The 26,813-nt window shown below is 37.1% G+C and overlaps 1 protein-coding gene across 3 annotated transcripts in view; it reads right to left on the bottom strand.

Annotated features, from left to right (window-relative positions):
- The window catches only part of LOC105477886 (syntaxin binding protein 6), a 254,686-nt gene that overhangs the window by 111,948 nt on the left and 115,925 nt on the right, over positions 1–26,813 (bottom strand). The gene's annotated exons all lie outside the window — the stretch shown is intronic.

Below are 26,813 nucleotides of genomic sequence, written 5' to 3'. Positions count from 1 at the left end.
AAATAATTCAAGATTTTAAGAACTAAGTTAAAATATAAAAGGTATCTTGAAAGGATGTTATTGAAAATCATCTGATAATAATGTTTGGTATTGTGACAGGGAAAGGTGGCTGGGTGAGGTTTATACAAAGTGAATGTCAAAAAAAAAAAAAAAGTGAAATGCAGCAACCAGTGTTTGCCAAATAATTGTTAAAATCTTCTATAATGATTTAACAACCTATAGGAATTTGCAATTAGATCTAGCCATTCAAAATCATACAGCCTTCTTTGAGTGTATACTTTATCTAAAGGTTTAAATAACAATTTATTAAAAGAATAAGGTGACCTGGAGTGGTAAGAGGTACGAGTAAACGTGAGAGTAAACGTGAGTACACTTGATTAATGCCACTCAAAGTGTGGCCTGCAGACCATGCTATTTGGTGCTGTTCTTCAATAAGAACAAAAATTGATATAAGGCACTTAGAATTTTTACAGAACATGGACAGAGTAATTTCATGTCAGTTGAATATAATACTACTTAAAAAAAATACAGTCTTGCCTTTTTTCATTTTTCTAGCAATTTATTTGTATCCTATTTTACTAAAGCACTGGTCTAAATAGATAGAAAATTTAGATAAAAAACAGGAACTCCACCACAGGTATTTTCAGAAGCCAGCACTAGGTTAACTGGGATTTAACCTATTTTTCTTATTTACATTATTCTTTGCAATCCTGAGTTATGAGCCCAATCTTAATGCTGCAAACACCTACCCTGCCAGCAGATGGGTGTAATTACAGGGTAATTCATGGACTCATTAAATGGTATGAAACTCAAACTATCTTAAAGGATGCTGAAAAAGAGACCTCCACTGAAGGGATTCCAACAAAAAGTAGCCGCTCAACAGCTATGGTCACACATTCCTTCACTGGCCAGACAGGAATGATTCCTTCTTTGCTGAGAAACCATAGTCCTGGAGATGAGGACCAGTTAATAAAGAATGGGTCATCTGCTATAGTTAACAGGAATGTATTACATAGTTTTAAACAGCTAGAAGGAGGATATTGAATGTTCCTAACACAAAGAAATGATAAATGTTTGATATGATGGGTATAAATGTCTGATCTGATCACTATACATAATATGTATCAAAATATCACTACGCATCCCTTGAATATGTACAATTATTATTTGTCAACCACAAAAATTAAATTAAAACAACAACAACAACAACAAAGAATGGGTCATATTGTATGTGTCCTAGGCTACTTTGAGAAGAAAACATCTGTAATCTCCTTTAGAACCCCAGCTCAGATGTATGCTGAGAAGAGGAAAATCTGTAAGACAATTAGACGTCACTAAAAGCTTTTAAATAATCAATCTGAAAAGTGAATTTGCTTTGCTATAGTATATAATTTCCATGTTTACCCTTGTGTCTTAAACACACTAATTAAAAACAACGAGAGATAAAATCTTTATAGTCTTTGGAAAAATCCTGCTGCTATCTTGGTTCACATTTTACCAACAAGGAAGTTGGAATGGAATAAAGTGGTCCCCAGAATATGGGGAAATATTCTTTCTTCTAAAGGAAGGGTTTGTGGATGTGGGGAAGGATTCAAGAAACATTATGGCTGATAGGCAGTTTGGCCTTTCCCTTTTGTCTCCTGAGCCTTGTTTTAGATGTCAATGTGTCATTCTCCAGCAACTCAGGTTTAGTGGAATTTACTGAGCCTTAAATTATGCATCATCTTTCACTGTCATTTGGTAACAGATACTAAAGCTGGTATCAGAAAGCATGCCACTGTGATGCAAGAAAGAAAGCTTTTTATAATTAATTTCTCATGGATTTTATCTTATAGGTATCTTAATTCCTAGTAGCTGAGGTTGACATATTTCTAATTAATCTTTGTCATCCCGAGACTATCTTCCAAGTTTTGGTCACAAGATACATTTTCAAATTGTCCTTGGTTCTTCCCTTATTTTTTAGTATGACAGATTAGTACCACTGTCTTATTAATATGCCTGACACCATTTTATATACTCTCAATCACAAGATTGAGATGTGCTATTTTCATCTTAACAGGAGAGTCAAATACTTGGCTTATTTTACTTTTTTTTAAACTGAATTTCAAAATACTGGCTACTGTAATAATTTCTTATACAGCCTTTAATTAGTCAAAGGATGAAAAATCTATGAACTTGTGACAATAACAAATTGTCAGAGATAGGCTGGTTGCATTATCTTCCCATTTCCTAAAGAAAATATCCATTTCCCTTTTTTCCTCATTTAAAAGAACATATGCAACTATCCTGAATGCCAGGGCCGCAGCCCTTCACAGGCCTGACACAACTCTGGTGGCTCCCTGTTATAGATGTCTGTTTCTTCCCTAAGCTATCCGCTGTCATGAAGACTTCCTTTTTTTAACTTTTGTGCTTAAAATGCACATCAGAAAAATGGCTTGTGCATAATTCTTTGATGGAGACTTATGATCTTGATCAAACGATGAATCAAGATTTATGAGCTTGCTTGATAGCATTTCAGTATTTCACTCATACATTTCCAAAGGATGTAGCTCTTAGCTTTACAGATTTTGCTCATTTTCAGAAAATTATCTTCTTGACTGTTTCAAACATACAAGTGCCAGGCAGCAGGACTGCTGAGAAGCAAAACATTAGTCTCCCTCAGCTTTCACCATTATTATCAGAAGTTACTTATCACAAAGTTTGGTTCAACATTGTCTTTTTCTAAGGAGAAGAGAGAGGAATCACAGATGAGGACAACTTGTCGTGTTTCTCAGAGCTAACAAAAGTATACAACTACATTTCATGTCATTATTGTCTATACAAGTCAGACTTTGTGCTCTCAGTATTCATGTAACAACCTAAATCAGTGTCGAGATAAACAAAAATGACTAAGAGCACGAATGAGATGGCTTTGCAAATTCTTTCATTTCAACTATGGTTCAGGATTATACTCTGATATAATTCCTTCAGACAGTGGTAAAAGTGAGGTTTTCAGGGCCATAGTCAAACAGATGGTCTACTGAGTTACCCAGACATTACACACATGCTGTGGGGCATGTATAGTTTCACTACTAAAACAATGGAATAACTATTACTATTACCATTGGCATTACTATTACTATTATGATTACTACTAGAGTTGTATTTCACCCTAAATCAATCACCATAAGATACTGGTTCTTACTTAGCAAAAATAACATATTAGATAAATCATTTGGATTTTTAAATATAGTTCTGTTCTGGTGAAGAAGCTAAGTACTGACATTTTTTGAAGTCATAGAAATTAGCATAAACTATGAGGTCATAGTATGTGTATAGCAATAGTCTTCCTCTCCTTTTTCTATCCCTTTTTAATCAATATGCATACTGACAACTCTGTTCAGCTAGTTCTAATCCAGCTGCAAAATACATAATCTTTATCAGGTGAAGGTGAAACAAATAGATGAATCAGTCAATCAATCACTCTCTCTCTCTCTCACCCTTTACTCTCCTGAGCCAAGGTATGCAGAACAAAAATAGATAAAATGTGAACCTAAAAGAAAATTGTAATGATTATTTAAAAAACAAGACAATTCACTTTGTTCTTTCCGATTTCACCAACATTTCTAACTGGCTTTTTTAACAGGGTTCAACAGACAGATGCATACCTTTTGTAAAAATCATAGTATTTTAACTATGATAGTTAATGCAGTTATAACTGATTCTGAAGTAACTACCAGAAAAACCAAAAAGACTCAAATAAATGTATGTCTTGGTTAGAACATCACCAGCCTTTTCCTGTATAGCTTAAGGTAAAATCATTCCAAAGAAATATGACACACAAAGTCTTCACCCCCTGGGTTTAGGGTAAATATGAATTTCGTGATAAGGGAATCTGGTGGTATTTGCCTAAATTGCTGTGAGAGTGTAACTGGGCTTAAAGAAAACTAAGATTGACCAGGTAGAGAAGGCTCGACTCATCCTATTTTATTCTTAAATCAGCTAGGGAAATCTATAAATCAGCCAGTTGGACACTGTGCTCATCAGAGCATAATCACATAACACCTTTCTGAGTCATGATATTGAGAATATACCAAAAGACCAGAGACATCACCGTGACATCATCAGACACACACAAATTTAGTCTTTGCAACTGAGTAATTAGCCATAGCAAAATTTCTGCAGGTTATCTTATGGGGAGATTTTATTTCTTTGAGAAGTTTAATCTCTATCTGATTGCAGCTACTGGATGGTATCTAGAATTGGTTTGTTTGCTTTGCAGGGTGTGTGGGGAGTGTTTTGTTTTATTTAAAGTATCTTTTTTGGTTTCCAGAAAATACGAGGGAGAACTCAAGGTCTGAATTAGAATGTTTCCAACTCCTGACTTCCTTCTAGGATCTAGGACACCTGGGGACCTTAGGTCTTAGGGTGTAGTCCACGGATCAACAGCATCTGTAACCCTGGGTGCTTGTTAGAAATGTGGAAACTCAGGCTTCACCCAGATATAATGAATCAAAATTAGCATTTCAATAAAATCCCCAGGTGATCTACATGCACATTCAAGTTTGAGAAGAACTGATTTAGAAAGCCAGTCCTTTTCAGCATATATGCAGCTCAGAAATTAGAGGTAGTTAACTCTTGGACACAAACATGACCATTCCTAGACTATACTTATTTCCCAGGGTCAGCCTGCCATGGATAGAATAGGATTGGCACAGAATAGCCCCAAGATCTAGAAGCAGCTGAGAAAAATCTGTCTCTCCTAAGGAAGCATAGCATGAGGAAGCTAGAGTAGGAGGAAGAAAATGCAATTGTGTCCCTGGTACACTAGAACATTTCTAGCGGACTAAGGAGTTGAGGCAAAGATAATACTAAAATCCATGTTTAACATTATTCCTAATGTTAACAACTTGGCACAATTTTGTAGAAAAATCCCATACTATTAAGGAATGACACAAAAACTAGAAGAAAAGATGACAAAGTGGAGTAGGCAAACATGTGACTGGTTTACTACATTTTCACATTTTTTGGCAAAGTATTGGCAACACGTGGGGACAGAAGGATCACTGTAGCTCATTGAAGAGACGGTGAGAAAAGGCTGTAACCAGCCCTGGAAGCTACAAACATGGAGCACAGCTTTAGCAACAACCTTCCTCAAACACCAGTCGCACCACAAGCACTCAAGACAATCTCTGAGGAGGTTAACATTTTCAATTAGAAATTAATTGCATTTCAGTGTTGGGAAAACTCGATAGCCACATGCAAAAAGAAAGAAGCTGGACACCTACCTCAAACTATATACAAAAATTAACACTGAATAAATTATAGACATAAATGTAAGGGCTAAAACTTCAAAAATCTTAGAAAAAGACATAAATATCAATCTTTATTACCTTGCATTAGACAATAGTTTCTAGACATGACACTAAAAACACAAAAGACAAAACAAAGATAAATTAAAATTCATCAAAATTTAAAACTTTGTGCTGAAAAGGACACCATCAATACAGTGAGAAGACAATGTACATAATGGGAGAAAATATTTGCTAACCATACTACAACATGGATGACTTTTGTAGACATTACGTCAGTCACACATCCTTGCCTGACTTCCTCCTTCCCCAGGAACACAGCCCTCAAGGTGTGTTCCTTGAGGTGTCCAAGCTGCCTAAGTTGTCTGCCTTTGTTTTTTTATACTTATGCAACAGGTACGACGTTGAAAGAAGCCGATCATAAAAGGCTGTATGATTCCAGTGATGTAAGATGTCCAGGATAGGTAAATCCATAGAGATAGAAAGTAGATTAATGGTTGCCAGGGGCTGGGGGAGGTTGCATTGAATAATAGGTATGGATTTTTGCGTATGTGGTGGGGGGTGGTGATGAAAAAAGTTAGTGGTAATATTTGGTCTAAATATAAGGTTGTAATTTTGTTCTAAACCAAGAGTGCAAAAGATAAAAACTTTTCCCTACTTACTGTACTGTGAAATAATGAATGCTTCACAACTTCAAGGTTGTTGGTTCAAGTTCCCATACTGGGAAGGCAGAAGAAAAGAAAGCAGATGCTTTGAATCTAAGAGTGCGCTCAAGATGGAAATTCTACTGTTACCATAATGGAGGCTCTGGGAAAATAGTGCAGTCACACATCCTTGCCTAACTTCCTCCTTCCCCAGGAACATAGCCCTCAAGGTGAGATGTGTCAGAGCTGCCTAAGTTGTCCATCTTTGTTTTTTCACACTTATTGAACAGGTACTCTGTTGAGTTTAGTACACTCAGAAATCAAGTACTTTCAGGGCAATTTCTGCCTAAGATGCTTAAAATAACCTTATTACCAAGTCTCATTCTGGCATGGATAATATGGTACTTTAATTAGTAGATGAGACTAAAGAGATGGAAGAAAGGTTTCTAAGAAAGGGAAAATTATCCTGTAACAAATACACTGGCAGAAATGTGTATAGCATTTTATTTCCTAATTCTTCAGAAAAACATCTTTGGATGTTTTCATAACTGATAAATAAATGAGAAAAATAAAAGAAAACAAAAAACAAATTTTAAGTTACCTTTAGGGTCCATTATATCCCTTTGGAGAATAACTATTTCTCATCAAAAGATTCAATAAGCACTTTCTTATTTTTTTTAAATCAAATTGCCCTCAAGTCACTTAGTACCTCAGATTAAATTCTGCTCCTACTTGGTATCTAAGAGGAGTTATTTTGCCCTATCTACAATAATTTTAATAAACCTGTGAATGCACCTCACGTGTGTGACTCTGCCTCATATCCTTAATTTCTTTGTGCAATATAGTGACTTGGTTAATTAAATAAATTAGTATTTGTTAATGAAAACAGTAGTGGGAGAAGGTGAGTTGTGTGTATGTACTTAAAGATGATGTGGGTGCATGACAGAGAGGCTAATTTCTTATAAATCTTTCCTTGCTTACAATACCAAAGTGCCTACACTTTGAAAGAATGCTTGTAATAAAGACAGAAACAGCTACACAGAGACAAGTTAGGTCAAATTGAAAATTTGTGCCCTTGTGAAGAACGTAAAGTAACAGAAGAGAAAATTTGGGAAAAATTTGGCTTTCCAGAGGTTTTCATATCCAAAAATTTGAAATGCCATTGTGATTCTTATGTTTAGCTTTCCATCTTCTCAATTTAAGGGACCAGAATATCAACAGCATCAACGTATCAAAAAGCACTAAAAACATCTTGAAACTCACCAGTGTACTTGCTCCTGGTACTCAGAAATCAAACAAAGCAAAGCAAGAATCAGGAACTCAATACTCAAAACACATGTGGAGGACGATGTATAAATGTTATCGTGTTTGTATACTAGATTTTAAAAATAAAGATGTGTTAGATGTGGCAATTTTCTAAAATAACAAGACTGTCATTTACACTTCATGTTTTAATGGTTCTTTTCTGACAGTTTAAAATGTTTACTCACAAAACATTTACTCAACTATTTTTAATGTTTGATCAACAGAATATTTCTCTTTCTCATTTTCAGAAAGCTGAGGTGATTCCTCAGGGAGTATATTATACTTCCTTGCTGGTAATAGTTTATCCCTTTAGTTTGATGAGAAGGAAACTCGAGGCTGAGTAACACACATTTCTAGCTATTCCCCTTTTATTTCTTTTTGAATACAACCACCACACTTTATTGAATTGGAAAATTTCTGTTAGCCAGCAAGGCCTCCATCCCAGTAGAGCCATAATGCTCCCAGAGGACCCTAAAAAGGATCCCCATCTCCCTCAGCTGCCCCCATTTCCAACATCTCCTCGATGTCGCATCCTTCAAGCCCCCAAACCACCTCCCAGTCTCTTATCTTCCATGTCAAATGTTCTAAGAATAGTATGAAGGGTTTGCCAAGTAACTCCTGTGCACAACTGGAGACTGTCTTTACCCACAAACTATGGTCTGTTTCACTCGTTTCTGGGAAACAGGAAAACCAGCTGAGTGATCAGGATAGTAGCACATGCTACGACCACTGAGATAATGCAACCCAAGATCTAGAAATCTGTTGTGTTGGATGTATTGCTGACTGCACAGCAGACACAAGGCACCAGAGACAAGGGTTTAATACTTAATAAATCTAGCTTTGGGATCAGAGAGCCGGTTTCAAACAGGCTCGGCCTTTTACTAACTGCCACTTAGTAGGCAAATTGTATAATCTGTTAAAGTCTTGTTTCTCTTCTCTGTAAAATGGGAATAGTATCACTTACCTCACAGGGATGTGTGAGAATTCAAGGAAATATCTGTAAAGTAATTCATACAATGTAGTACATACAAAATCTCAATGAAAGCTAACAATTACTGTTGTTGTCATTCCATTAATCAACACAAACCTGATATAAGCTATATAATCCCAGCTTCAACCAGGCATCTATTTGATCACTCTAACACTTTAATAAGGTGCTTAGAGCAGAGTGTGATCTCCATGAAGAGATTATATTTACCTTTTAAGAAGTGCAATTTTACTAACATTTTCCAATATCTGCAAACACACATACCAAAAAGTATTGGCTTCATTCCACCTATATAATATCCTTTCTTTCTGGATATCAAGAGATGTCTCGTTTGGCATTTATTTTGTTTAAATACAACTTTACTATAAGAGGGTAGGAGGCTCATCCAATTCAAGGTTTAGAATCAACTGGCATTAAAATAACAGGAGCTCAGTTACTCCTTCTAATGCCAGCTAAAAGTCTTGTTGCTGTTATTCCAGAACAAATATCCACACCACAGAGGCACAAGCACAGAGTCCCAGCATTGGGAAAGTCAGGAGGCAAATTACAGTCATTTTCTCATAAAAAGGAAATTGCCTCCCTCTGCCTATTTTAACCTATGTTATTGACTACCGCCCTTCCTACTATGTTTTTAAATAAGAACATGGCTCAAAAGTCAAAACCCTTACTTTCACATTTCAGCTATTTTTTGTTTCAAAGTTGGCCTGCACATCCCACCCTTTCTATTGCTAGGTCCCTGCACTCCTTACTGCTGACCCTTTCATCACTGCCCTTGGTAAGACACCCAGCGGACTCTCATATTCCTCAATCTTCATCCTCTCCCCTTTTTTTCAGGATATCATACATCATATTCCAGGCCTTGCCAAGACTCCTGTCATCTTCCAGGCATTTACCAGAGTCTTTGTACATTCTGACTTACTCTGTCAGCAGCCACTTCCCTAGAATGAGTCACCCTCCTACTCTTCTAATAAGTCCTCTGACCCTTATTTATCTCTTTCTGCCTTCTCCCTCATTCCAGTAAGCCACTGATGAAAAATTAGCAAAGAATTTCAGGCTTAAAGGGGGGGCTTTAGATATCCAAACCAGGCTTAAAGAGGGGCTTTAGATATCCAAACCAGGCTTAAAGGGGGGCTTATAGATATCTAACTCTGTAGATGAGAAAACTGATGTTTAGAGGGATTATGTGACCTCTCCAAAGCCACAGAGTGAGTGGGGGAACCAGGTAGAGACATCATACCACATTTTAATTCCTGATCAAATGTGTTCTTAACACGGAAGCTGCTCTCACCTAGCAGAACTATCAATACCACTATTTTTCCTTTTTTAAAAATGCAGAGCCAGGGGTATATCTTCCTTTTGCCACAGCCAGGCTATCAACTCTGATAACCTCTTTTCCCCTTACTAAATCTTTAGTGGTTGAAATTCTGCTTGCTTTCAAAATTCTTCTAAGAAGACACCTCTACAACCTCCCAGGTCCTACAAGTACATAGGGATGCTGTCCTTTCCAACAGCAGCCTTGATACCAGGTAAATGCATCCTTCTACTTGGTGACCTTGACCTTGATACTGTTTTCATTTGCCTGCCTGCTCATTCCACTTTATGCAGACACAGATGAGGGAAACCTTATAACAATTCCATGCCATCACCATCCCCAATATGTACTTTAGATATTATAGCAACAAAGTAGGTTCTAGTCATTAATGAATTTAAATGAAAGAACGGCATGTCCAGTTCAGTGATGAACTTATTTATGCCTCAGATTTGAGCCATTTTGGATTCACTATTCTAATCTTTAATATAATTTTTCTCTCTCAATTAAGAAGGATTCCTTCCTTTTGCTTACATTTTAATGTTTAATATGAAATGTTTCCAACATTGAAAAAGATATGGAGGATAAATAATAAATACTCAAGTATCCATTACCCAATATAAGAAATAACCCATAGCAAGCACTACTGGTGTCTATATGAAACCAATCCTACACAACATAACAATTTTTGTTGTAAACTTTATGTAAATTTCAGCATAGGAAATATATCCTCCTGCAACTAGCTGCTTTGTTCAGAAAGTTTGTGGCGTTTATTCAGGTCAATTAATGTAGCTTCAGTTATTTTTACTGCTGTATGGTATTCCATTTTATTTAAAATGCCACAATGTTTTCATCGATTTTCCTATTCACAGTTTCATTCAAGTTTTCAACATTACAAACAACATTTTTTTTCATGCTTCCTTATGAACATGTCAGCTTCTTTATGGGATAAGTACTAGCCAAGCCCTATAAACACACCTTACATTTTAGAAGGTTTTGACAAATGGTTCTCCAAAGTGGTTATATCAATTTACAATGTATTAGAGCTCCCATTGCTCTACATCTTCTCTTCTCTTCTGCTTACACTACAAAACTTCAGAAACGTTTTCCACTCCGATGAGAGTGAAATGGCATCTCATTTTAACTGACTTTTTCCTCATTACTAGTGAGGCCAAGTGTCTTTCATGTTTACTGGTCATTTGCATTTCCTCTTGTTTGAACTACTTGCCCCTAGCTTTTGCCTATTTTCTTTAGGGTTGTCTTTATTATTCTGTAGTAAGTTTTATATTCTATTCCCTTTTCAGTTACACAAGGTTGCAAATATCTTCTCCTTGCACATGGCAGTCTTTTCACTTTGCTTATGGTGTTTTAGTGTCAAGAAGATTTTCCTTTTAACGCAAATTAACAGTCTTTTCCTTTATGACTTGTCCCTTTTGCAGTTGTTCAAGAAATCCTCCTTTACCCTGAGAAAAATAAGAACCAATTCCTACATATTTTTTTTGCTAAAAGCTTTAAAGTTTTGCTTTTTTACATTTAGCTCTTTAGCCCATAAAATTTATTTTTGTACATGGTGTGAGTTAGAGGTCCACTTTCTTCTCATTAAGAGTAATTGAGTATTATGATTCCAGTTACTGAACATCATCCTGGATGTCATCCATGCAGGGCATCTACGCCCCACCGCCCTGTAATGCCACCTGTCAAATATTATGTTTCCATATAAGGGTGGGCCACTAACTTATTTTGTCTTTTCACTTTGCTGCATTAGCGGTTTGTATTTTTGTGAAAATGACCCAGAAAAGTTATTATTGTAGGATAAAAAAAGACCAAACTGAACTGAAGATAAAGATAATGAGAAGTTAATGGTCACACTCTCCATTACCTAAAAGACTCACTTCCAACCCAGCAATGCAATTGTTCTTCACAGAAATTACAAATCACTATAAAGACCTTTGAGTTCACTTAGAAATCAATAAAATCTCAAATGCCAAGGGAGTAGTAAGGAAAATAAAAGAAGCATAGCAAGGGTCATGATCCAGCTTTAGTTCTTATTCGTTAAGAATAAAATTGTTTGGTGCCCATTTGGTGTTTCTCCATTCTTACTAGCCATCCCTTTCCTGCCTAAGAATTCAATAAGGCAAGCATGTATGTACCTCCTGTTATATTCTCCATTGTGCTGGTGCTAGGGTATGCCCAGATGACTAAGCCACAGTTCCTGGGGGAACTGACAATCAGTGGGGACCCACACAGGGTCATGGCTGAGTCTCACATGTTGGATTATGACAAGTGACAAGCTAGAGGTACTCACTTACAGAAAAGGACAATTATTCTGCAAAGAGAAGTTCAGGAAAGTATCCAAAGGAAGCAATACCTGCTGAACTCTTTGTCTTCAAATTTCTCCAGAAATGTCATAGCTGAAAATCAGCTACTATAAAAAGAAAAATAAGATACCGTTGTATCAAGATACTCTTTTACCCACATGGCTAGCAGGTTTCAGTTTAGTTCCATGTTCATGGTGTTGTATTCAATTTGATAAACTACTCAGTCACAAATGCACCTCACTTTCAAAACCTGTGACATGTAAAGATATATGGGTGAGACTTCATCCTACAGGTGTATTTACAATAGAACTTCATTAAATGGTGAATTACCCTCAATGCATTTTCATTTACTTATTCACAAAATGTAGTTTAGACATCCATCTCTTGACAGTCCTTCTACTGCTCATTACAAGATGCACATAGTTGAAGACAGCTGTCGCCCAAGTTTTAACTTCACATGAAGCATGTTGCAAACAGATGAACACAAAGTTCCTAGGATCAGAACATTTCCTATCATTACAATTGAGGTTAAGTAAGATCAATTTCATTTAAGGCACGAGTAATTATAGAGGCAAAACAACTAAAATAACAATGCTAGAAAACACCCTGTGAGATAATGTCACAGATACTCAGGTAGTTGGTTCAAAAAATGTGGCACTGCAATTGCAGTGTGGGGAGGGAGGGAAGCCTCTGTCCTGTTCAGTCCAACAGCTGTCCTGTCCCCAAGGAGGTACCAAGAAGAGTGGCCTCAGCATTTCTCCACTCTGAAACTTCTCAACTCCATAGGATTTTTGAGTAGTTTCTCAGAAACCAGCAATCCCACTTTTAAGGATTAACAAGGTCATATATAAAGGCCAACCAAAACAGTGATTGCTTAACTAGTTGACTTTGGAATAAGCTTATATCATGGGTTTTTTAAGTATTTTATAATCTGCAAATATCTCCCCAAAATAAATTTTATAATTTCTAACTCCCCCCCTACATAAAAATGGGAAAGAGAGAAGAATTTGACTAAAGACCGACTTCCTGATTTGCTTGGAAGTTACAACACAAAGAAGTATTTCACCTTGCGCCTGCCAGAAGTCCCCGGAATGTATTACAGTACCTAGAAAACTGGGAAGGGTAGGTGTTCCTGAGTGGATTGGATGTAAAACAAAGATAGGACAGTACTGTTAAAATGGAAATATTGATGCAGTGAGGATTCTGACATGTTCCCAAATAACTCGGCTCTGCTGGCTGCCTAGTTTTATTTAATTTTTGGCAAGGGGATTTTAAGCTTGTTTCTTTCTTACTACCTTTCTTCCCTGTATAAACGAACAAGCATTATTTGACTTCCAAGCAGACTAGCAAAGTCCTGGTGAAGAAAAGAGAAAAAAATGGTCTTGCTAAAGGGAGCAGAATGCTAGGGGAATTGCAAGTAGGCTGTAAAAATTGGGACAAGAAGTGTGGGACTAACAGTGAAGAGTAAACACACTTTCTAAAACTGCTTCTCCTGATGTCTTTGGACTTGCCACATTGCTTGGACTAGTCCTGTGGATCTCTCTCTGCCATGTAGAAATGGCAAGTCCTTTATTTTGGACAAACAATTTATGTTAAACAAGTTAAAGAGTCAAAATGTCACATATTTTACTCCCTGTGATGACTGAGAAAAAAACATAAAGGCTGAGGAACTCCATTGGTACGCTGCTATCATTGTTTTGTGGTTGCTAAGATTTGTATCCATAGCTGGAGAGTATATTTGTAAATAAATAATGAATTACAATTTAAAAAAATATTTCCAATGCAGAGGCTAGTCATTTGTAGACTGGCGAGTATAGCATTATGGTTAAGAACAGCCTCTGAATCAGGCTGTGCATGTTCATATCCCAGCTATACACCTAACTACGTGTGTGAACATGGCACATTACCTAACCTTACTTGGCCTGGTTGCTCATCTGTAAAAGGAAAGCAGTAATACTGTGGCACAGAGGCGTTGGGGGATCAAACGAGTTAATATAATGCAACACTTAGAATTATACCTCAAGAAGAGTAGGTGAGTGCTGTCTAAGTCTCACTCCTGCTGCTGTTTAAAAAAATAATGAAGTTAATAATTACTTCTGGCCAAAGTTGGCCCCCTAATTTAAAACAATGGGGTGAAATTAAAACATTTTAGTGGATGCAAACAAGTAAAATTTGTATGTAGAATACTATGGCAGAGAAATAGAGGTATAAAGGAACCATAATGGACGAATTTCTAGTGTTCTTCTTGTGCAGAGGATAATATTCAGGTATTGCATGCAGAATTAGGCACTGTGACTCGTTATTAAAGAATACCGTTTATAAACCAATGAGAACAAAGATACAACATACCAGAATCTCTGGGACACATTTAAAGCAGTGTGTAGAGGGAAATTTATAGCACTAAATGCCCACAAGAGAAAGCAGGAAAGATCTAAGATTGACACTCTAACATCGCAATTAAAAGAACTAGAGAAGCAAGAGCAAACACATTCGAAAGCTAGCAGAAGGCAAGAAATAACTAAGATCAGAGCAGAACTGAAGGAGATAGAGACACAAAAAACCCTCCAAAAAATCAATGAATCCAGGAGTTGGTTTTTTGAAAAGATCAACAAAATTGACAGACCACTAGCCAGACTAATAAAGAAGAAAAGAGAGAAGAATCAAATCGACGCAATTAAAAATGATAAAGGGGATATCACCACCGACCCCACAGAAATACAAACTACCATCAGAGAATACTATAAACACCTCTACGCAAATAAACTGGAAAATCTAGAAGAAATGGATAATTTCCTGCACACTTACACTCTTCCAAGACTAAACCAGGAAGAAGTTGAATCCCTGAATAGACCAATAGCAGGCTCTGAAATTGAGGCAACAATTAATAGCCTCCCAACCAAAAAAAGTCCAGGACCAGATGGATTCACAGCTGAATTCTACCAGAGGTACAAGGAGGAGTTGGTACCATTCCTTCTGAAACTATTCCAATCAATAGAAAAAGAGGGAATCCTCCCTAACTCATTTTATGAGGCCAACATCATCCTGACACCAAAGCCTGGCAGAGACACAACAAAAAAAGAGAATTTTAGACCAATATCCCTGATGAACATCGATGCAAAAATCCTCAATAAAATACTGGCAAACCGGATTCAGCAACACATCAAAAAGCTTATCCACCATGATCAAGTGGGCTTCATCCCTGGGATGCAAGGCTGGTTCAACATTCGCAAATCAATAAACATAATCCAGCATATAAACAGAACCAAAGACAAGAACCACATGATTATCTCAATTGAGGCAGAAAAGGCTTTTGACAAAATTCAACAGCCCTTCATGTTAAAAACTCTCAATAAATTCGGTATTGATGGAACGTACCTCAAAATAATAAGAGCTATTTATGACAAACCCACAGCCAATATCATACTGAATGGGCAAAAACTGGAAAAATTCCCTTTGAAAACTGGCACAAGACAGGGATGCCCTCTCTCACCACTCCTATTCAACATAGTGTTGGAAGTTCTGGCTAGGGCAATCAGGCAAGAGAAAGAAATCAAGGGTATTCAGTTAGGAAAAGAAGAAGTCAAATTGTCCCTGTTTGCAGATGACATGATTGTATATTTAGAAAACCCCATTGTCTCAGCCCAAAATCTCCTTAAGCTGATAAGCAACTTCAGCAAAGTCTCAGGATACAAAATTAATGTGCAAAAATCACAAGCATTCTTATACACCAGTAACAGACAAACAGAGAGCCAAATCAGGAATGAACTTCCATTCACAATTGCTTCAAAGAGAATCAAATACCTAGGAATCCAACTTACAAGGGATGTAAAGGACCTCTTCAAGGAGAACTACAAACCACTGCTCAGTGAAATAAAAGAGGACACAAACAAATGGAAGAACATACCATGCTCATGGATAGGAGAATCAATATCGTGAAAATGGCCATACTGCCCAAGGTAATTTATAGATTCAATGCCATCCCCATCAAGCTACCAATGAGTTTCTTCACAGAATTGGAAAAAACTGCTTTAAAGTTCATATGGAACCAAAAAAGAGCCCGCATCTCCAAGACAATCCTACGTCAAAAGAACAAAGCTGGAGGCATCACGCTACCTGACTTCAAACTATACTACAAGGCTACAGTAACCAAAACAGCATGGTACTGGTACCAAAACAGAGATATAGACCAATGCAACAGAACAGAGTCCTCAGAAATAATACCACACATCTACAGCCATTTGATCTTTGACAAACCTGAGAGAAACAAGAAATGGGGAAAGGATTCCCTGTTTAATAAATGGTGCTGGGAAAATTGGCTAGCCATAAGTAGAAAGCTGAAACTGGATCCTTTCCTTACTCCTTATACGAAAATTAATTCAAGATGGATTAGAGACTTAAATGTTAGACCTAATACCATAAAAATCCTAGAGGAAAACCTAGGTAGTACCATTCAGGACATAGGCATGGGCAAAGATATCATGTCTAAAACACCAAAAGCAACGGCAGCAAAAGCCAAAATTGACAAATGGGATCCTATTAAACTAAAGAGCTTCTGCACAGCAAAAGACACTACCATGAGAGTGAACAGGCAACCTACAGAATGGGAGAAAATTTTTGCAATCTACTCATCTGACAAAGGGCTAATATCCAGAACCTACAAAGAACTCAAACAAATTTACAAGAAAAAAACAAACAACCCCATCAAAAAGTGGGCAAAGGATATGAACAGACATTTCTCAAAAGAAGACATTCATACAGCCAACAGACACATGAAAAAATGCTCATCATCACTGGCCATCAGAGAAATGCAAATCAAAACCACAATGAGATACCATCTCACACCAGTTAGAATGGCAATCATTAAAAAGTCAGGAAACAACAGGTGCTGGAGAGGATGTAGAGAAATAGGAACACTTTTACACTGTTGGTGGGATTGTAAACTAGTTCAACCATTATGGAAAACAGTATGGCAATTCCTCAAGGATCTAGAACTAGATGTACCATATGACCCAGCCATCCCATTACTGGGTATATACCCAAAGGATTATAAATTATGCTGCTATAAAGACACATGCACACGTATGTTTATTGCAGCACTATTCACAATAGCAAAGACTTGGAATCAACCCAAATGTCCATCAGTGACAGATTGGATTAAGAAAATGTGGCACATATACACCATGGAATACTATGCAGCCATAAAAAAGGATGAGTTTGAGTCCTTTGTAGGGACTTGGATGCAGCTGGAATCCATCATTCTTAGCAAACTATCACAAGAACAGAAAACCAAACACCGCACGTTCTCACTCATAGGTGGGAACTGAACAATGAGATCACTCGGACTCAGGAAGGGGAACATCACACACCGGGGCCTATCATGGGGAGGGGGAGGGGGGAGGGATTGCATTGGGAGTTATACCTGATGTAAATGACGAGTTGATGGGTGCAGCACAGCAACATGGCACAAGTATACATATGTAACAAACCTGCACGTTATGCACATGTACCCTACAACTTAAAGTATAATAATAATAAATAAATTAAAAAAAAAAAAGGAATACCGTTTATGAATGCAGACTGATGTGTTGTGAGAGATGGAAGCTTCTCCGTGGGATTACACACTTCTGTAGTGGCCCTGTTCCCTGGCCCACTCTCCAGAGGGTCCTTCTGCACCCACCCTCCTGGGTGAGCAATCCACATTCCCTGAAATGTTAATCTTTGGTTCTCAGTGGCCGACTCTATTTCCTCCTTGGCCTCTGAGCTGTTTTGACGCCTTTCTAAAATAGAGTGAAGTGGAACAAGCAACAATATTTTTGCATGTTATCTATAATTGCCAAAGGCAGAATATATTTATGCTCAAAATCCTTCAAAAACCCTAGGAGTAATATCACTGAAATCTAGATTTGCTGAGAAAGTGTTTGTAACTATCATACTTTGCAATAACCTTTCCTCTAAAGACATCTTCAAAGAACAGTTTATTTATTTTCTAAATCACTTCTGACGTTGTCTTTTTCCCTGCTTTTGTGCTGCAACAGACACATAGTCTCTCTCTATGTCCTTTGTCCAAGGGATGGATTACAGTAGCCTTCCTTCAAGTGACATTAGCAGAAATGTCAACCATATATGTTTGGGCTTATTTTTCTTTAGGACAGTTTTTTCCCTCCCTTCAGTGGGTTATATTAACCTTTAAAGTGAAAATTTCCCAACCCTTTATATTTGCAACTTTAATAAAAAGTCTTTTTTTCCCCTCTAGTTCTGGAGAGCATATAATCAGTGAGGGATTTAATTCTCATTAATCTTAGTTTACCACACAGACAGCCTTTGAATTACTCTCCAATGTTGTTATACCTCTGCACAGAGGCAACTGAGTGGAGGAAGGGATGAGGAGACAATAGAAACTTGAAACACTGAGGTGCCCTGAAATGCCCTACCTACTGCAAAATGGTCCTTCAGAATTTAGAATAATAAATCCCTCATTAGATTGATCTGTCAGCACCCTACAAACTTCCTCTTCTCACTTTCCTTAGGAAACCAGGCCGAGTCTATACAAATGCACATCATTAACAACTGGAAATTGAAAACTGCGTACACTTACACCGGGGAAGAAGAGAGTTCGGCTCCCCCAGCACTATCATGGAAAAAAACTGAAAAGTGGGAGAGAATATACTGGGATATAGAAAGATTCCAGTTCACCTCTTATTAACCCTACTCCCTGTCAATGTTTCTAAACAAACCAAGCATCCTTGGTTTGTTTTGCTTTTTTTGTTTTTTCTCCCTCCAAGTTTTCTTTTTATTCTGATCACAGTCATATGCTAAGCTGCTCATTTAGAATTTTAATAGTGTCTCTAGTTCATAAATCCATTATTTCTTTTCCCACTAGCTTATTAGTCTATTAACAACCTCATACTGTGAAAACAAATTAGAATTGGATAACCTACCCAGCTTTTGACACCACTTTCCAGCTCTTTAGCAACTGCTTCAGATACTGATAAACCTAAATATAGAAGCAAGAAACACAGAGCTGAAATCATTTAGTATCTTAGTGATTAAAGCAAAAACATGCAATCACCAGCTCAAAGCCTCCAAGTCAGCCTTGCAGCTGTTCTATCTGATCATTGTTTATTTTGATTTACTCATTCCAAAGGTACTCAAGACCATGCACCCTCAGAATATAAACATTGCTAGGGTTCTAGAGCACGAATATTAAAAAGAAAATACAGTTTTTAGAGTTCTTTAAATTTACCAAAAAATAAAAGCCCTCTGGATAATCAATCCAAGTAGTTTCCTTGTGTTGGAAATTTCTGTTAAAACCCAACACAGGTACTAGATTTAAAAAAAAAAAAAATAGTGTGACATTTCACAAGGCCAACAGATGACAGAAGGTATCAGGTAGAAGTTCAGCAGAAGAACTAAGGGTAATACACCCTTCAGGTTTTCAAGCCTCACCGCTATGCTCGGAAATAGAAAGTGAAAAAAGGCCTCTAAAAAAATATACTTTTCACAAATTTATTCTTCAACCAATCCCAAGCACAAACTGGATATCTGAATAAAATCTGTAGCTTTCTGGAAGATCATTCTCTTTGAAAAGTCATAGGCCTTTCAGATAAACCTGTTCTAAAATCAAGGAGTTCTCAGAAGCCTTTCAATCTTCCAATTCCCTGGACACTTACCCTTGCATTTTCCATTACAACTTTCCACATGCCTACAGAGAACTGAAGCTGTTTCTCCCATAACATGCTTCAAGGTACGAAACACCTAAGCTAAAGGCCACATTTCTAAATGTCTCCATATACTTATGACAATATGTAGTCCAAACCATTCCCTTTCTGATACAGCAAATTATTTTGTCTTTTACTGGAGACTGCAGAGATTTAAAGTAATAGTTTGCAGTTCTAAAGGGCATTCATGCCCACGTCGGCAGTTTCAGGAAGTTTTATTGTTGAACTTCCAAGGAAGTTAATAAACATTTGTCTCGTTTCCTATTTAGACTTTCAGCACTAAACGAATACATAGCACAAGTGGAATTTCTTCAAATTAGATATTTTTATATCAGTAACAAAATTTTATAGGCTGCACCAGCTTAAATGGCCTAAGTAGTGAAGAAATGTTCTACAAAAGATGGTCAAGTGACCTCTACTTCACCCTGGGCATTGATCAATGAACTGGAATAACTACTGTCAGGAGAACATGTTCCACTAACTTCTTTTCCCTTCTTCCCCTCTGATCCCAGTTCTTAGTAAAGTGTATCCTGGCATAAGGGGTAGCAGTACCACACCAAACTGGCTTCTAAAGAATCTAGAAAATATGTAGCCTCCCCATCACAAAGCAGCACTGTGTTATATACGAAAAAGAATATGACTGTGTCCTCTAGATAGAAGGCTGAAACATTTACAGGCACTTTAACTGACAAATATTCCCCAGGCCATAGCTACAGAAACATTTCATTTCATTAAATTTCGTCAAGACTTGCTATGCTTCTGTTAGCTTGCGATGAATCCACTTTTGGAAGTGAAATCTACTTTAAGTGGTAACATATTGCTCAGATGGCTCATCCCACCATTCTGCAGAGCAGACCAGACAATCACATGGAGATAATAGCCTGCACTTTCCATATCTGCACTTTCTTAGATTTGGGGAGAGTATTTTCATATGTTTTTAATTTGTCCACTGAACTTTTAGTTTTTAAAGAAAAGCCACATTTCCTTGGAGAAATAAATCTTTCATGATAAAGTCTTCACCACACATTTTTGTGATTGTGGCACTGTGCTAGTTAGAACAGATTTTATGAACAACGTTTTTACCTGTATATGACATCCTTGAAAATAAATTCTTTCATGGTGACCTGTTAGGGGAAGAAATGCTCTGTACTTGATTCTCTACGAACTAAATAATTCACTTCATTATTCTGGTGATGACACCCAGGGTCTCTGCCATCACAATGAATTGATAACACTGAAGCAAAGGCCTTTGGAGGAGTTTTATTGGGATCTAAAGAGGGGCAGGGGTTTACTAAAATTACAACTCTATCAAAGAATGTGAATGAGGGCTAAAAAGTCGGTGTCTGTGTGATAGGAGAGACTTTGGATCTTTTATGAGAAAATCTTAAAATGGTTATAACACTGCTATTTTAATAAAAGTAATTAAAAGCAATTATCTGGATGTGTAAAAATATATAACCTCTTGTTCAAGCCTATTCTGCATCCTCAGCAAGCTACTGTTTATCCCTCACTGAGAGGAAAAAGTTAAATGTTGAGAGTTGTTATTCCTTTTCTTCTTCATTTCTCTGAGCTTCCGCACAACTTTCTTTGGTAGAGTTAGGCTTATTTCGTTTTTGGGAAGCAAAAACACATTTTAAAGACTCATTCATTCATTCAACTAATTCCCTCATATTTATGGAGCACCTACTGTTTCAGGTAGTGGAGCAGTGTTGAACAAGTGATGTGTACTCTCTTCTGGAATTTATATTATAGTGAGGAGAGGGTAAAAATGAGCAAGATAATTCCAAATGGTGATAAGTGCAATGAGATCCAAGATCCAATGCACATTCCCCAAGGCTGGATAATGTGACTGTGGGCAAGGGAGGCGAAGGAGCGGCTACTTAGATTCAGTGGTCAAGGCAAGTGTGATCCAGGAGGTGGTACTGGGTGGAGGCCTGCCAGTTAGTGGTCAGCTATACAAGGAATCAGGAAGGGGGCAGGCAGGAGACCAACAGAAAATTAGAAGGACAAACAAATGCAAAAGTCATAAAAGGAAAGTTTGGTATTTCTGAGGAATTGTGTAGAGGTCCAATGTGGCTGGAGCAGCCCATAAGGGCATAAAGGGTAAGAGAGAAGATAGAAGAGGCTTTCAAAAAAAAAAAAAAAAAAAAGAGGCACTAGATAGTTTAGGATCTTGGAACCACAGCACCCACATTTGGATTCATTCTAAGATTTTGATTAATAAGATTTAGATTTGGGCTGGGCGCGGTGGCTCATGCCTGTGATCCCGACACTTTGGGAGGCCAAGGCAGGTGGATCATGAGGTCAGGAGTTTGAGACCAGCCTAGGTCAAAATGGTAAAACTCCATCTGTACTAAAAATACAAAAATTAGCTGGGTGTGGTGGCGGGGTGCCTGTAGTCCCAGCTACTCAGGAGGCAGGAGAATCGTTTGAACCTGGGAGACAGGGGTTGCAGTAAGCTGAGATTATGCCATTGCACTCTAGCCTGGGTGACAGGGCGAGACTCTGTCTCCAAAAAAAAAAAAAAAAAAAAAAAAAGATTTAAATTTATTCATATAGCCATTTGATAGTTATAAATGGGAAAGTAAGATCTAACTGATTTTGTCTTTAAAGATTCTTTGGCCTAGCCGGACATGGTGGTATATGACTATGTCCAGCTATTCAGGGAGCTGAAGTGAAAAGATGGCTTGAGCCCAGCAATTCAAGGCTGCAGTGAGCTATGATCGTGCCACTGCACTCCAGCCTGGATGACAGAGTGAGACCCTGCCTCTAAATAAATAAATAAAATAAAAATATTATTTGGTTTGCTATCTATATAATGAATTATAGTCAGTGGAAGATGAGAATAGGCATGGGAAAATCAGCTAGGTGGCTATTCTAGGTGGTTCAGGAGAGAGACGATGCTGGCTTGGAATCGTGTAGTAGCAGTTAAATGGATAGAAAGGGGTGAATCAGAAATGCATTTTTGAAGGTGAACTAACAGCTCTTGCTGGCTGATGAGATGTGGGAGGATAAAAGAAATGAACAAATCAAGAAAGACTCCAAGATTTCTGGCTATGCAAGTCAACTATTACCATTTGAGGTAAAATAACTAGGGGAGAAAGGGACTTGGTGAACAAAGAGGAAATCAATAGGCTCTCTGTTTTGACCATGTTAAGTTTGGGAAGCCTAGTAGACATATGAATGGAAATGGTGACTGGGCAGCTGAATGTAAAGATTTAAAGCAGTAGAAAGGGGTCCAGGCTAAATATAATATATCAATTTGGAAATCTTGGGCATATAGATAATATTAAAGTCACATAACTGGGGTGGGCATGGTGCCTCACGCCTGTAATCCCGGCACTGTGGAAGGCCAAAGTGGATGGATTGCTTGATCTTAGGAGTTCGAGACCAGCCTAGCCAACATGGTGACACCCTGTTTCTACAAAATATACAAAAAATTAGCTGGGTGTGGTGGTGCCCGTCTATAGTCCCAACTGCTTGGGAGGCTGAGGTGGGAGGATCACCTGAGCCAGGGAGGTGGAGGTTGCAGTGAGCCAAGATCATACCACTGCACTCCAGCCTGAGTGACCGAGTGAGATTCTGTCTCAAAAAAATAAATAAATAAATAAATAAAATTAAGTCACATAACTGGAAACTTCCTAAAGAGCACACATACATAGAAAAGAGAAGATTTAGCAACTGAAACAGTATTCAGAGGTCGAAAGGGGTAGGAGACAGCAAGGAGACAGAAGAAATGGTCAGTACAGAAACAGTTTCTGCATGTTCTGAGGGGCTAATCCACCAAAAAGCTTTAGTATTTTTATTACTATTATTGTTGTTATTGTAATTTTTAAAAATTTATTTTTATTTACCTTTTATTTTTTGCAGTCTACACACTTTCACCCTTGGGAATTGAGATTACTTTGTAAATTTAAGAACAAAAATCATCAAGCTTCACATTGTCTTATCTCTACTTGAATACCAAATTTTGTTGAGTATTATGGAACACATGCCCCTATAAATTTTTTTTTTTTTTTTTTTTTACAGATTTAGCAGTTTTCAACTGTATCCTACATTTTATCAAAATTGGTCATGCTTTTTTAATGTAATTATTTTTCAAAAAATCCTAAAATATACAAAGTCCAGTTAAAAGAAAACCTGTTTCTATGTAAAAACTCTTAGATTCTTGGGGAGATCAAGTGATTTTCCCAACATTACAGAGCAATTCAGGGACCCGAGAATTAGTAACTATTGGGTTCCTAGACAAAGCAATGAGAAAAAGACAAAAATAATAGTGAATGTAGTGGGGTAAAAGACCAAAATTGAAGCAATGAAAGATAAGAAGATAGTAACGGAATTCAAAGATGATCCCAAAAAGATAACTGTTACCTTAAGAAAAGAATCCAATGAGTGGAGCATAAAATATTAAGATACATGATAGAAGAAAACTTCCTGAAATCAAAACAAATTGAACTTGTAGATTTTATAGAGTATACAGGTTAATATAAAGACATCACCTTGTTAAGTTTTTGAACCTAAAATATCAAGAAATAATTTTCTAACATTAAGACGGAATAAAAGTGAGTCATTTACAGAAGGGGAAAATAAATCAGTCTGGCTCAAAGCTTCTTCCTGGCAATATTCAGTGACAGAAGCCAGTAAAACAACTATAAAGTTATGAGAGAAAGAAAGTACAATCTAAGAATACTGGACAAAACATTCTTGTTCAAAGTATAAACACAACAGATATTCTCAAACATGAAAGAACGTAAGGACAAAATGTAGCACTCTCATCACCTCTTGAAAGGATAACAGACATTCCATGATGATGTCCAGCCTATCAAGAGCTGAATAAAAATAAAGGCTAAACATGGAGAGGCCATGGTTAAAGGATCTGGGATAAGCATTAAATCCATTAACATACAGAACTAAGACCAAACAATTGTAGGAAGGAAGCATGTTTGCAGAATAGAATGTAAATATTAGAGTCCCTGACAAAGTAAAAATAAAACAACTAATAAAAGCCAAGGGGCACAGGAGGAAAAATAAGAAGTATAACAATTTGTTTATAAAATCAATAAAGTCACTCTCTGAAATCAAATTCCTAAGACAGGCATACTGACCTCTGATAAAGAATACCAAAAGATGCTTTTTAAGAAGCTTAAGTGATATTAATACTCTTTTAAAAAAATCTCAAAAAATACTTGATTTACTTTACATTTACATTAATGCATCTCACAGAGTTCCTTAGGTCTCCTGGAGCAATGGGATGGTGGAAGAGGGGAATACGAAAAGAAGGCACAGAAAACCTCTAAAACAGACTGATCTTCCCACAGAGAAATGTGCACTATCTAGAACTGTATTTTACAAAAATTGGTATTGCAATATGGCACTGAATTAAAATCCTTTAGTAAATATGAAAAAGCAGCAAGGGCAAATGTAGGATCATCAGATACACTCAGCTTCTCAAAACAATAAACCATTTTACCACAGTTAATCCTGCAGGGCCTCTTATGTGCAAATAGGTTTTGCTAGACAACATTTATAATATAGGAATCTCCAAATTATAGAAAGCTTGAGGCGATGAAGGAAAAGATAGAAAATAAAGTCGAGAGTGAAATTAAGAGAAGTGTCAAAACAAACAAAAGAAAAAGAGATAAAAAGCAACATCCCTCCCCCGACCAAATAAATCCATATACATGATTCATGTGAAAAGGCTCAGCAAAAAGTAAGAACCAAACTAAGTCAAAACAAGTAAGAATAATCTAAATTTCAACAGGAAGAAAAACATCTCCATGTTGTGGAGATATGTGTGGAGAAGTTTCAAAAGGATGACTGATATTAATAAGATGGGGTTATATGGGCTTTACATATAATATAATAGTATTTTCTAAAAACATGCTAAGAGAAAATGTGTCGGCAAAGAGTATAAAATGTCTACTTTCGAACACACTTGTTATTTCAGATTATATGACACTAAAATACAATTATATTAGATTGCTTTTTCTTTGACTTCTTTTATTGAAATCCAAGATAAGCCAACATGACTCCACCTAGAAAATCTTTCTTCTCAGATGTGGCATTGCTCTTGGAAGTAATCTTTTCCTGATGAACACATACTAACAACTTAACATCCATGCACAGACCAGACAGAGATAATTTGGCAACTCTCTTTCATATCTCCTTTCACAGGAGAAATCTAGCCCTGGAATCCAAAACAAATGAGAGAAATATGAGAATGTGTGTAGAATCACAAAGCACATGTGACTCTTCCTTGACTTAACAGTGTAACTTTAGGTTGGCTAGGACCAGATGTCTTTGAACTTAGCTTATTTTTTGTGTCTGTAGCAGCTTTTTGTGTATATGGTTCCACTGACTAGAGCTCTGTATTAGATCAGAGCTAAACTTGACAGCCATTTGGGAGTCTACTCGCTTGCTCTGCTCCATCAGTCCCAGACTCTACTTGAACACTTGCTGTCTGCTTTTCAACACTGTTGTTTCCTGCTCCCCCTCCTCCTCACATATGGATCACAGGCCAAAAACAAAACCAAACAAAACACAAAAAACAAAAACTATTGTCATTGGATGCGCCAAAACCAGGTTGGCATGCTCTTTGGACGCTGAGTAATGCCACCATTAGATAGAAGAGATCACTAGTTTGAGGAAAGGAGGAGAAATGGAAAATACACACATAGGAAGAATATGAAGAAAGAAATCTCTTCGCTTTGCAAATAAATCTATTCTTACAGATTAGATTTGTATAGAATCTCACAGATTAGATTTCATCATATCCAAGTCGTCACTGATTGTCAAAAGGTACTATTATTTATGTAACAGGTACTATTATTTATGTGACACTAAATAAGTAAAGAGACCCATGAGGAATCGCCACACCATCTTCCAGAATGGTTGAGCTAATTTATGCTCTCACCAACAGTGTAAAAGTGTTCCTATTTCTCCACATCCTTTCCAGCATCTGTTGTTTCCTGACTTTTTAATGATCACCATTCTAACTGGCGTGATAGCAATCCCATTACTGGATATATATCCAAAGGATTAGAAATCATTCCACTATAAAGACACATGCACACATACGTTTACTGCAGCACTATTCACAATAGCAAAGACTTGAAACCAACCCAAATGTCCATCAATGATAGACTGGAAAAAGAAAATGTGGCACATATATACCATGGAATACTATGCAGCCATAAAAAGGATGAGTTCATGTCCTTTGCAGGGACATGGATGAAGCTGG

Source organism: Macaca nemestrina, chromosome 7 (genome assembly GCF_043159975.1).
Source record: "Macaca nemestrina isolate mMacNem1 chromosome 7, mMacNem.hap1, whole genome shotgun sequence".
Classification (NCBI taxonomy): domain Eukaryota; kingdom Metazoa; phylum Chordata; class Mammalia; order Primates; family Cercopithecidae; genus Macaca; species Macaca nemestrina.
Note: the sequence above shows the minus strand (reverse complement) of the source record. Positions and strands in the feature narration are given on the sequence as shown.